Genomic DNA, 12,246 nt, shown 5'->3' on the forward strand with positions numbered 1-12,246 from the left:
TTGGGAATTAACTGGACAAAAAACAATTTTTGTTTAAGTCAAAATAAATTGTGAATTTTATGTGTTATCAAAATTACATAAAAATGGACCAAAAGGGTAGGAATTATTTAAGATGAAAGGTTATTTTTATTGTAATACTAAAAATTTTATTAATGTTTTATTTGTGGAGAATTCTATGATGAAGAAACTAATAATTTGAGACTAATATTAGAAATTAATATTAATTAATTTTGATTTCTAATATTTTCATATTAGAAATCCGGAAAATCGTTCCTTATCAGTAACATTTTATTTCTGTAATTCTAATTTTTAACGGATTTTTTTTTCAATGTTTTTACCTTTTAAGATTGTAATTAAATAGAAAGGATATTAATCTTTAAAAAATACTTTAGAATCGTTTTAGTGTTTCTTTAAAGTTTAATTGAAAGCCGTTAGTCGATGAGATAATCAATAAATAGGAATTCTGAGGTTTGGCATTTATTTTAGATGCATGTATACTATGGTTAACCCTAAAGTAAATTTAAGGTTATTCACAACAGATAAGTAAAGCATTTGACAAAAATAATATCTGTAGTTTTTAAAATTTGTGTATCGTATTATAGTGGTTTTATCATTATTATTGTGTAAACTGATTTTTCTGAAAATTTAAGAAATATAAAATTTAAAAAATAAGAAATTCAAATTTAAAAAAAATTATGTTTTGTATAAATGTTAAACTTAAAATTATTAGGTTTCAAAAGTGTGTTCAGTTGTTTTCTTTATAAATTTTATACGGAAGGGTAGTCCATGATGTTACGAAACCGATTAAATATGGAACAGTTGTAAAAGAAGAAAGGATTCCAGTTCTCTCATACATATTCGTCTTGAAGTGAAACCACCTTAAATCATAAATTATATATTTATGTGTTTATTTTAAAACTATATGGATATAGGTTTCTAAAAAAAATCCCATTTCAAGTGAAAATTATATACAAGTTGTAACGACATAGTAGAGTAAAACAAATAAAACTGAGAAGATTTAGAGCAGGGAAAAAAGAAGAAAGAGATAAAACACAGAATCAATGAAGAGCGGGAGTATAATAAAGATAAAATTAAGTAAATGAAAACATGCAGTTTGAAAAACAATAAAGACAGCATGGTTAGCATGAAAAAGAAACCTATAGACGAATGATATTAAGACAAATGGAATAATGTTTATTTTTCAGCTTAACGTATCCACATTTCAATAAACAAGTGTTTATTCAATATTTATAATATAAAACAAAACGTCTTGATTAATTGCTACGCAAATCAACATCGATAACAGTGAAATACAAAAGTATTTAGTGTTTTATGCTGCTGTCCTTCGTTTTGGACTACTGACCATAAAGAGGACAGCCAGTCAGCAGCACCCTACTGCCCACCGGCCGCGCTAAGGGACTGCTGTTACAGTGCATCCACGGCTCGGATTCGAACCCCCTCTCACTGGCTCTGAAATCCATAGCTTTAGCAAGGCCAACCAATATATAAAAGTGCTTGATAAGAATTATACATAACATCGCTTCTATGACAACGAAATATATTTGCAGATTATGGAAACGTATATAAGCTATTTATTTCTTCCTTGCGAATGTGGAGTGTTATTTTATATCTACCGTCATGTGATAGACACGCATCTGCTACTCATATAGAAGTAAATCACGTTGATTGTTAAACGATTTAGAGCCAAAGGTTCTGAAATAACATCTCAACTCAATTCAGAGCAACGCTGTCGTCCACATAGTGGAAGTTGTAGCTACGAAAGAGAATCCTCCGATCCAAAAAGTTGATGTGGTGAAGTTGGTGAAGGTTCTGAAAAACATCTCAACTCAATTCAGAGCAACGCTCTCGTCCACATAGTGCAAGTTATAGCTACGAAAGAGAACCCTCCGATCCAAAAAGTTGATGTGATGAAGCTGGACATATCTTTTGGTATTGTTAACGAGATAACAAACAAGGTTTTGAAACTGATGAAGATGCACGATCCCAACATTCTCAAGCTTCCAGCCATACTTTAAAATCAGCGAGTGTTTTCAAGAGAAAGATGGTTGAAAAGATGGAATCACAGCAATCCCTTTCAACTACACATCTGTCAATTCCTCCCAGTGTCATTTCAATGGACTTTCATGCATTTTGCTTCTATATATATATGTGTGTGTGTGTGAAAGTCGTAGGCTTAAAACATCAGCTGACTTATGAAAGCTTCACAAGATGGGGCATGGTGGGGGTGGGAGGCGCTGACACTGACATGTCTATTCTCCAAAAAAGTCTGATCTTATGGAAACCGCACAGATTGGCCTTGTTAAGAAGCAAAGGATGTAGATATGGCACTGGGAGCAACACCGAATATTGAAACTAATCACTATTTCCAAAAAAAAGTTTAAGTAATTTTCTGTACAACAACGTTTGAAAAACAATGAAACGCAATAATATTCAATAAAAAATAAAACATTGCAATACTTGATTACGATAAAATATAATAATTGCGCTTCAACAATAATAAAACAATAATATTTGATATGAATTAGATACCACAATACTTCGATAACAATGACCTACAATAATATTTCACTATAATAAATAAATAAATACTTGATAACAATGAGAGATAATAATAATAATAGTTTTAGATACTTACAGAAGGTAAGGTAGGGTACATAGCTTGATATTCACCGCGGACAGTGAGTCAGATGACCACAGGTCAGACATGTAATGTTTTGAGAACCTGTAATAATTCCAAAAAGTATGAAACATAAAACTATGTTGTAATGCTTTATAAAATACTACTGGTTGGATTAAATAAAACAATATCTGGGTGATTTTAACATTTTAAATATTAGTTTTCTACGTTATCATCATTTCCATTCTTATTCAGTTGGTGCCTAAAAATATCTACCACAAGCCATAGCAAAAAAAAAAAGACGGTTTAAATTTTCTTCCAATGAAGAGCTTTCAAAATTGGCCGCGTTGATCGTTTGGACTAATATTACAATTTTTTTCATGTTTTTGATAAAATTGTCTTGTTAACTAGCAAAACGTCTGTCGAATATTTTATATTAGAGATTTATTTTCTTTGCAAAAAAAAAGTCAAATTGAAAATATAATCATCGAAGAAAAGAAAATATAACTATAATACAATCACTGAAAACAGTTGGTCCGCTGTAAAAAACTGAATAATAAATTAGGCGTAATGCCATAATATTATTCCCACGCCTAAATTTATTTAGGTTGCTATATGGTGAGTTAAAAAGGTCTGGAAAAACTCCATAAATATCATATATTTTATTCGATTTGAAATGATAAAGATCTCTTAGCTAGATTAAATATGGAAATGTCATTTCATTATTAATGTAATAAGAAAGTATCAGTAAATGTCACTAAAACAAACTGCATGAAACAAACTTCGTTGTGTTTTTATCAGTTGCAAGCACGACGTGAAATTCCTTCTGTCCAGGTTTGGGTAATGCTGAAGTAAAGTTTTCCCACTTGCCACCAGGGAATTAAGATTGGTTTTACAACGTCACCGCTCTAAATAACCATTTTAAAATGTGAATTGCAGTGCAAGAAAAATATCGAACGCTAAATTATTTACAAGGTTTACGAATAACTAAAGTGTACCAGCTTAAGGTATGAATAAAGGGTTCTACTCAGAGAAAACGTGACTTTAGAATAAATAATAGTGAAAGAAATAATGATATCTAAGTTTACCGTAAGATGTCGCCAGCTAATCTTATGTTTACGACACGTGGAAGGGCCACAGTTTTTAGCAGGATATTACTTCGTACTTTCACTGCTTGATTTTATTATAATTAATCTTCGATATCAGATTTTAGCTAGTATTGGTAAACCCCCCACAGATCAAATGCAGATATAAGAAAAAAAATTAATTTTAATTTATCCAAGATCGAAAGAACACAACGGTAAGACGTAGAATAATACAAAACAATACATTTCACGTTCTAAGAGTTTTGTAAAGACACAAACATTTCGTAATCATTCTGCAAAGTTTCAGAAAATATATTTAGTTTTGTAAGTTTACTTGGAATTGGATAACTTTAGGGTTAGTTTAATATGTTTTGTTGTTGTTAAGCGCAAAGCTAAGGAATGGGCTATTTGTGCTGTGTGTCTACCACGGGTATACGAACCTGATTCTTAGCATTATAAGGCTTCAAACTTATCAATGAGAGGGACCAGTTTAATTAATTTTTTTTCTCTCCTAGTCAGCGTTGACATATTATTACTTAGCTATGTCCATGTAGTATTAGCTTAATTCCTTTACTAACTGATGTTCCTTCTTCGTTAGGGTTAACACACTTCTAAGGACAATTCAATGTAAGACTATCTATTTACCTGTCCATCTATCTATCTAGAATTTAAAGTAACGAATGTGAAAATTTCGTGACTTATTTGTATCAGTAACGAAGAATCAGAAGCCTAATCTATGAAAAATTCAAACTATTTCAAATGTATTGCAAAGTTTTCTTTAAATTAAAAAGTTTTAATAAAAGAGTCGATGCATCATACATGGTTTTGAAACAGCTCTAGTTTAGCTATCAAACCAATAAAAATTGGAGTACTTAGCCAAGTGCTCATGTGAACAGGAAAATATTCCATCGTGTATTTAAATTTTAATTTAATATTAGTTTTTGAAAGGTTTCTAACAAGACAGAAAATTAAAAGTCCGTTTTCTTTTATCCAACCAGTAGAACATAAAAGTAATTATAACAGAAAATAGTTTTACTGGTATTAAGAAGCATATTGCACAAACTTATACAATTCAAACTGTAATAATTACTTCGTTTCTTAGTTGTTAAAGAAGTTGAGAAGGTAATGAGCTTTAGTAAAAGTTTATCAGTGTATATGTACAAAATGACGCATTGAAACACAACACTGTATAGATTATACATAATTACTTACAGAAAGCAAAATTTTAAACATATCGTGCTGCCATCTTTTGTTATAGAACAAAACATAAATTATAAATATTTAAATAAATTAAAGTATAACACTTTCAACTACGGCAAAAATACGTACGAAAAGATTTAGTAATTACAATTGTTATATAGCAAACATAAATGTCCCTTTCGAAACAAAAAGTTTCAAAACTAGTTAATTGTTTTTCATAAAATGTATCTGAACACTGAAAAATACAATAGAAAAGCCAATAAATTTCGTTTTCCGTTATTTTTCCCCCATAACAGATTGGCTTTATCAGATCATTTAGGGATAAAGACGATTTTATTATCCATTATATTATTAACCAGCGCAGTCTATTTATATCGACTTAAGCCTATTTTTCTGCCATGCTTTTGTTTCGTGTAGCTTTGCTTCTCGACTATTGTTTATCAGATATATTCTACTCAAACGTTATGCCTGTAATGTTTTGTTAACGCTTCATCGCTCTTTAATTGTAAGATATCAATGATAAAATTCACCCTGATCTTGCCCTTTGAACTAGTTTTTGACAGAAATTTTTCACTCCATAGAAATGCAGCATTTCTAATTTCTAATATTCCGTTTCTGTTTGATTTACATACATAACCAAAGGATTTCAAAGATTGAGACATATCGATCATAATTATTCTAACCCTAACGCTACAAGAAGGTTTTGGTATGCTTGCCTGGTCTACGATATACCCACGTTTCTTAAAATATCGCTTAACGTGCATATGTTTAAATACTAAATATAATGAGGTCACACTACCCATTCACGTGACTGGTCAGTCATCTCATCATCGTGATAAATGTATATTCTGCCACACACACATCTGCCTTTTCCTTTGCTCTCTCAAAACGCTCGAGGTTTTGGGGTAATTTTATGTTTTTTTTTTTTTTACTAACCTCAAATGAATGGGTTCGTTTGTTTGTAGTTAAGCACAAAGCTACACAATGGGCTATCTGTGCTCTGTCCACCACGGGTATTGATGCCCGATTTCTAGCGCTGTAAGTCCGCAGACATACCGCTGTGCCACTAGAGGGCAAACGATTGTTTGTTTTTGAATTTCGTGCAAAGCTACACGAGGGCTATCTGCGCTAGCCGTCCCTAATTTAGCAGTGTAAGACTAGAGGGAAGGCAACACAATGCGCTCGATAGCTGTGCTCTGCCCACCACGGGTATCGAAACCCGGTTTCTAGCGTTCTAAGTCCGCAGACATACCGCTGTGCCACTAGAGGGCAAACGATTGTTTGTTTTTGAATTTCGTGCAAAGCTACACGAGGGCTATCTGCGCTAGATAGCTGTGCTCTGCCCACCACGGGTATCGAAACTCGGTTTCTAGCGTTCTAAGTCCGCAGACATACCGCTGTGCCATTGGGGAGCAAATATACAGGTAAATCCAGGATATCCTCTTTATCAGTTTTCCTTCCATGTGCATTAAACGTTTGTATTCGATTGTCGTTGTGTAAATATTTTTATTACTTTTATTGAAAATAGGTCCACGAACAACATCTTCTCGAAGAAAGAAGTTTTCTGTTGTTTTATCTACAAAATAAATTTAGTCTGATTTAATTTCAGTATTAGCGGGGCTGCGCTATGAGTCTTAACGTCGAAAGTCTAAATGAAGTTAAATAATAACTGGAAAAATTCATATAATCTAATTACCAGGAATAAGATATCTGATCATTTGTTCCTGTTTTGTACAAGTACCTGTGCCTCTTTTTACAATATTTCCATATTTTTCTTACTGATTTAATCAATTTTTCTCTTAAACTTCTTAATTAATAATGTTTTAACTCGACTTTCTGACCATTGGTAATAATCGGAGTATCGTAATACTTTTTCAAACATATTCATTTGATATAAATAATCGCTCTATTTAACATTTATTTATTGCATCGATCATTATTAAGCGCCCCCTGGTGGCTCAGAGGTACGTCGGGTTGCACCGGTAAAATTCAGATTTCGATACTCGCAGTAAGAAGATTAGAGATAACCAATTTCATAGCTAGTATACTAATAAACTTTATTGGTGTCTCCGTGTATTAAGCGTGGGTAGGTAGCGCTTTTATTAGCAATAGAGGGACTGTCTCATTATTTCTACTCAGTTACAATGAATCATTTTTGATAATAACGCAAAGTAGAATCAAAAAACCGCACGCGCAACAATGCATTTTGTGATTTATTTTTTAATAATTACTGCCAGACATTTCGAAAGCTGTTTTTCTATAATACTTACAAGTTTAAAAACACTGCGTTTTATCTAATATAAAATAAACTCACATAACTAATTTTAATAATAACTCGTATTCCTGCAGTAATATTAAAATCACAAGTGTACCGAGGTTTAATCTAACCGCTTGTCTGACTGCGAAGTCAAATAGAAGCTAAAAGCTAATCAAATTTAATCAGATATATATAACAAAATTAAATATATGTTAATTATGATCCAAGATAATTTAAGTTACAATTCGTGCGTTAGTTTTTCATTGGTGTGGGGTATGGCCTAGTGGTTAGGGTGTTGGATTATGAATCCAAGAGTCCGTGGTTTTCAGCCTGTTGCTACAAAATCGTATTCTGCCTTTTAGGGTTGGGTTCGTTATAAAAGTGACCGTCGAATCTCAATATTCGATTAGAATAGCCCAAAACTTTGCGTTGGGTGCTGTTGATTAGTTGTCTTCCTTCTAGTTGCCTCCCAGTGGCACAGCGTTATGTCTGCGGACTTACAACGCTAGAAACCGGGTTTCGATACCCGTGGTGGGCAGAGCACATTGTGTAGCTTTGTGCTTAACTTCAAACAAGCAAATACATATAGGCTCCCTAGTGACATAGTTGGATGTTTGCGGACTTACAACGTTAGAAACCGGGTTTCGATACCCGTGGTGGGCAGAGCACAGCTAGCTAGCACATTGTGTAGCTTTGTGCTTAACTTCAAACAAGCAAATACATATAGGCTCCCTAGTGGCACAGCTGGATGTCTGCGGACTTACAACGTTAGAAACCGGGTTTCGATACCCGTGATGGGCAGAGCACAGATAGCCCCTTGTATAGCCTAATTACAAACAAATCTTTACTTTTCACCATAAAGTTCATGTTTTATATTTTAACAAGAATTATATATATACATATTTAATCTAATTTGATTTTTTTACGCACCCGTAATTCTAAAAAAAATTATGGAGTTTAACGTTTTGGTCAGTGGAAAGTGCTTTGACCTGATGATTAAAACATCAGCTTTGGATGAGGTTGTAGCCATACATTATCAAAAACAAGTTCAGGTCAAATTCATTTTGTTAGTTTAAGTGCTTAGCTACACATGAGCTATCAGCACTGTGTCCACCGCGAGGATCAAACCTCTAATTATGGTGTCGTGATCCTGAAGCTTACCGCTGAGCAAGCAGTGAAACTATACAGATTTTAAAGCAGAGTTTCAAGAGACCACAGAACGATCTACGAAATCATTTCTAAAACTTCAATTCTCTAGCTAGTTTTGACAGAGAGAGTTTCAAGAGACCACAGAACGATCTACGAAATCATTTCTAAAACTTCAATTCTCTAACTAGTTTTGACAGAGAGAGACACTAGCACAGGATTGTAATTGTTTTCTATTTACTCTCTCACGTTCCGTCTTTAGTAAACCTCCGGATTCTGATAAAGATATTCAATTAGCATGAATTTAGTTACCAAGTGGCTCAATGTTAAGTCTGAGAGCTTCAAATTGGAATTTCGATACCTTCTGTGAGCAGAGCAAAGATAAATCCGTTATGTCGCTATGCACTTGAAAACAAACAAATACGATTTTGGAAATTTTCAAAGTACAAGTGTTAGTTTGTTGTTAAGCGCAAAGCGACATAGTGGGCTAACTGTAATGTGCCCACCACGGGTATCGAAACTCGGTTTTTAGCGTTACAAAACAGTGTTCGATTAGCTAATCATATTCTTGCTTATTATGTAGTACACGTGATTTCCTAAACTTCTATTACCATTATGTTTTTACGTTACCAACAAACTCTTTGTAGTGATCCTCCGCGAATGATATAAAAAATGGTTAAAATCAATGTTAGGGGGGGGATAGACACTCTTTCCGCCGAAACTGTCCATTTAATTATTTTTCTCGTATACCGATTTTTAAAGATTACTTTCTATTTTAAGTTTTCTTCATTTTTGTTTCGTGGTAGACGTGTTTGTTACAGATTGCGTGTTTACCGTAGTTTCGCTCTTAAAAAAAACAACAGAAAACAAACAAAACCAATGTAGGCGTTTCTCGCGTTCTTTGTGAATTTACTTCTCACTGACGTAATTACGTTAAAATATACTTTGTGACGCTGTCGTGAAAAAAATAGAGTAATAAACCAATGTTGTTGTTTTATTCATTTCTTATCTTCAATTTCTGAAATCGTTTTAACTCGCATTATTTAAAAGTTTTACATTAGTTAAGCTAAGTTCAGTTAGCATGTACTGTCCGTGATAAATATATTTCATTGCTTTTACAGATTTACGCTTAACATGTACACCTCCTCACCCAATATACTGAATGCTATTATGTTCACAGGCACAAAGAACTGTTAAATAGGCCGAACAAGTTTTCTTTTTTATATATTTGTGTCTAACGCGCGCTTTTGTTTTGATGTTAACCTTCACCTGGTGTTTCTCTGCATCACTTACGCTCTACTAAGATTGCTATGGCAACCTTTGCGTCATCAGTGTAGCTTTTCGTGAAGAGTTCACAGCATGGCTTAGTTACTGTTTGCTATATCAAGTTCCACTAAATTTTACTACTACCTAAAGAACAAATATTCACATTTAATACAAATATTAATTGGTCACACAAAAAGTGTATTTTCTGACATGGAGTGTCACAGCATCAAACGCTGTCGCAGAGATATTATAAAATATACGTGACACATTAAACTGTATGATGTGACACATAAAACTCCTGAATGTGGCACAAATATTACAATGTGCGAAACACAAGGCTGTAGAACTGGACACGAGATATTGTATGCTTGTAATTGAGCACAAAGCTACGCAATGGGCTATCTGTGCTCTGCCCACCACGGGTATCGAAACCCGGATTCTAGCGTTGTAAGTCCGCAGACATACCGCTGTGCCACTGGGGGTGGCCCACGAAATACTGTATTGTCTAATACAATAATGTATAGAATAGGATACAGATATTGTAAGATGTGACAGCAAAGGTATATACTGTGATATAAGTATTATAATATGTGTCGCATAAAGTTGTAGAATGTCAGACAAGTATTGTGATGTGTGACACATAGATCTGTAGTATGTGATATAAATATTTATACATGTGAATGGGATACAAATACTGTATATGGGACGATAAATATGTAGAATGAGATAAATATAATATGTAAAACAAAAAGCTACAGAACGTGACACATAAGATTGTATAAATAGAAAAAATATCGCACTATGTGACACACACACAAAATTTGGGGTGTTGAACAGACACTTTAAAAATTATGAGTGATATGCTATAGAAAAGACTTGCAAGTCAAGACGTGTGTGTGTGTGTCTGTGTGGTAAGGGAGAGTATTAGAATTTTGGAAATAAATGATATAAGCGTGGATGAAGATATGCATTTCTATCAAAATATAGAAATTATAAATAACAAATAAATAGATTAGCAACAGCAACAACAATTAAAATACCAAAACGAATTCAACAAGAGAAATAGACATGAAGGTTGTCGAGATGGAGACTAAGAATAAACCCAATTATCAAATTGAACCTAGAATTTTTGAAAGATAAAATAAAATAATTCCAGAGAAAATAAGGGATGAAAAAGTAAAGAAAAATATCTTAGGAGTTAAAAAACAAATACTGACACGACCAAAATAATTAACTAAAACAAAATGTTATCCTGTACATAATTAAAATATATTTTATGAAGCTGTAAACGGCCGTCATATAAAAAACTCTATATGTTTCAACGTAACTACGTCATTTTCGGGAGACTACACAAGCTTTGATCATTCACATACTCCTGGTTAATAATTGAACTTAAGCTATGCTACCTTTATATCATACAAGACAGACGACTACACGATTTAAGTCAATATCAAATCCCTTTAAAGAAGCAGTGCATATAAGAGTAGTTGCTTCAATAAACCAAAGATGGCGCTGCTCGAAATTAAATATTTAACAAATATTTCCAGTTACTTATTTTGCGGTTTTGTAATATAATCAGTTGTATCTAAAACGTTTGGTCTTCGTTTTTTAAGGTGTGTTTAGTTAATGCTTTGTTTGTTTGTTTTACAAGCCAATGATCTTATATATTGACAAACTGGTGTATAAACCTAAGAGTTAGTTTTAAAAGAGCTATTGTTTTCATTTTTATTTTCGGCAGATCATATCAGAAGTTATCTATTTTATCTTTAGATGGTTTAGAAAATTCGTCAATGCAACTCTATTCCACATTAGATGCATGTAATAAAACTTGTTGTATGATAGATAAGTACAGACAAACTTATAGTTTTCATGAGCATTAGAAACCAATATAATTTTTCAAAAATCGTCAGAGTACGTATTTCAATTCTACTTTGCATAATTTAAAGGTATGTATTATTTAATATGAATATAATTAAATTTCTCGAAATGAATAACCAATCAAAAACCTTAAAAATTATCTCAGTGTGGCGTGTTCTGATCTTAAATATCGTCTGACAGTAGTGTTACCTATTTCTAATTTATGTTTTAGCTGCTGTGTGGTATAATGAATAATGGTAAAACACGGTGTAGCTAAAAGATAACTTATCATCATTTAGTAAAACATGGTGTAGCTAAAATATAATTTATCATCATATGGTAAAACCCGGTGTAGCTAAAAGATAATTTTTCAGCATTTGGTAAAACACGGAGTAGCTAAAATATAATTTTTCAGCATTTGGTAAAACACGGTGTAGCTAAAAGATAATTTTTCAGCATTTGGTAAAACACGGCTTAGATTTCAGGCGATTTTATTTTATTTATAAAAAATGTTAAAGGTTTAAAGTGATTTTGCTGTATTGGTAAAGCATGTCGTAGCTGCCAGGTGATTTTGTTGTATTTATAAAACATGGCGTAGCTGTCAGATGATTTTGCTGTACGTATAAAATGTGGCGTAGCCGCCAGGTGATTTTGCTCTATTTATAAAACAAGGTGTAGTTGCCAGGTGACTTGGTGTACCTGCCAGGTGACTTGATGGTGCTGATAAAACATGGTGTAGTTGCCAGGTGACTTGATAGTGCTGATAAAACATGGTGTAGTTGCCAGGTGACTTGATA

General features: G+C 33.0%; 1 long non-coding RNA gene across 1 annotated transcript in view; it reads right to left on the reverse strand.

Annotated features, from left to right (window-relative positions):
* LOC111089869 overlaps positions 1–12,246 on the reverse strand; it is a 31,601-nt gene that overhangs the window by 10,409 nt on the left and 8,946 nt on the right. The window contains exon 2 of the long non-coding RNA XR_002614030.1: positions 2,657–2,743. This is a non-coding gene — a long non-coding RNA (uncharacterized LOC111089869). The remainder of the gene's footprint in view (positions 1–2,656; positions 2,744–12,246) is intronic.

Source organism: Limulus polyphemus, unplaced genomic scaffold (assembly GCF_000517525.1).
Source record: "Limulus polyphemus unplaced genomic scaffold, Limulus_polyphemus-2.1.2 Scaffold7693, whole genome shotgun sequence".
In the NCBI taxonomy this organism is placed as follows: domain Eukaryota; kingdom Metazoa; phylum Arthropoda; class Merostomata; order Xiphosura; family Limulidae; genus Limulus; species Limulus polyphemus.